At 61.2% G+C, this 1,886-nt stretch overlaps 1 protein-coding gene across 1 annotated transcript in view; it reads right to left on the bottom strand.

The window, feature by feature from the left end:
• The window catches only part of SYNGAP1 (synaptic Ras GTPase activating protein 1), a 25,585-nt gene that overhangs the window by 4,601 nt on the left and 19,098 nt on the right, over positions 1-1,886 (bottom strand). The window lies entirely within an intron of this gene.

The raw sequence follows: 1,886 nt of genomic DNA, 5'->3' as shown, positions 1-1,886 counted from the left end.
GGGTCATGAGGGCACCCCAAGGACAACCCAGGGAAACCCCTGGGGACACCCCACGGACAACCCAGGGACACCCTCGGTCATGGGGACACCCCTGGGGACACCCAGGGACACTCCGGGTCATGGGAACACCCTGGGGACAGCCCAAGGACAACCCAGGGACACCCTGGGTCATGGGGACACCCCCAGTCATGGGGACACCCCAGGGACACCCCAAGGACAACCCAGGGAGACCCCAGGTCATGGTGACACCCCTGAGGATGCCCCCCAGGGACACAGTGCCACCCCTAGGGACACCCAGGGACACCTGGGGTCATGGGGACACCCTGGGTCATGGGGACACCCCTGGGGACACACTGGGGACACCCCAAGGGCAACCCAGGGACACCCTGGGTCATGGGGACACCCCAAGGACAACCCAGGGACACCCCAGGTCATGGGGACACCCCTGGGGACATGCCCGGGGACACAGTGCCACCCCTAGGGTCACCCAGGGACATCATGGCAACACCCCAGGGACACTCCCATGACCCCCCAGGAACAAGGGGACACCCCCAGGGACACCCCAGGGTCACGCTGCCACCCCCGGGGACCCCATCCCCAGGGAGAGGCTGTCACCCCCCAGGGACACCCTGGGGACACACAGGGACCCGGCAGGGACCGGCTGCACCGGGGTCACGCTGCCACCCTCCCCGGGGACATGAGGGGACACCCCCATGTCCTGCTACACCTGGGTATACCCCATGTCCTCTGCGTCCCCATGTCCCTCTATGTCTCCATGTCCTCTATGTCCTCCTATGTCCCCATGTCCCTCTGCGTCCCCATGTCCCTCTATGTCCCCACATCCCCATGTCCCTCTGCATCCCCATGTCCTTCATGTTCTTCTGCGTCCCCATACCCCTCTGCATCCCCATCTCCCCCATGTCCCCATGTCCTCCATGTCCATCTACAACCCCATCTCCTTCTGTGTCCCCATGTCCCTCTATGTCATATCCCACTACGTCCCTCATCTCCCTCTGCGTCTCCACGTCCTCCATGTCCATCTATGTCCCCCATCTCCTGTGTCTCCATGTCCCTCTGCGTCCCCACATCATCCATGTCCATCTATGTCCCCATGTCCCCATCTCCTTCTGTGTCCCCATGTTCTTCTGTGTCCCCATGTCCCTCTGCGTCCCCACCTCCCCCATGTCCTCCCATGTCCCCCTGTCCCCATGTCCATTTACATCCCCATCACCTTCTGTGTGCCCATGTCCCTCTGCATCCTCATGTCCTCCACGTCCTCCTATGTCCCCATGTCCCTCTGTGTCCCCATGTCCCACTATGACCCTCATCTCCTGTGCCCCCATGTTCCTCTATGTGCCCACATCATCCATGTCCACCTATGTCCCCATGTCCTCCATGTTCTTCTGTGTCCCCATGTCCTCCCATGTCCACACGTCCTCCATGTCCGCACGTCCTCCATGTCCATCTATGTCCCCATGTCCCTCCGTGTCCCCATGTCCCTCTGAGTCCCCATGTCCTCTGTGTCCTTCTATGTCCCCACATCCCTCTGCATCCCCATCTCTCCATGTCCATCTATGTCCCTCATTTCCTGTGTCCCCATGTCCCTCTGCATCCCCATGTCCACCTATGCCCCCATGTCCCTCTGTGCCCCCATGTCCCTCTATGTCCCCATGTCATCCATGTCCCCCTATGTCCCCATGTCCTCCATGCTCTTCTACATCCTCATCTCCTGTGTCCCCATGTCCCTCTGTGTCCCCATGTCCTCCACGTCCCACTATGTCCCTCATCTGTGTCCCCGTGCCCCCACGTCATCAATGTCCACCTATGTCCCCATGTCCCTTTGCGTCCCCATGTCCGACTACATCCCTCATCTTCTGTACCTCCAC

This window comes from Egretta garzetta, unplaced genomic scaffold (genome assembly GCF_000687185.1).
Source record: "Egretta garzetta isolate BGI_Z169 unplaced genomic scaffold, ASM68718v1 scaffold431, whole genome shotgun sequence".
Classification (NCBI taxonomy): domain Eukaryota; kingdom Metazoa; phylum Chordata; class Aves; order Pelecaniformes; family Ardeidae; genus Egretta; species Egretta garzetta.
This window is presented reverse-complemented; position numbering and strand designations above follow the sequence as displayed.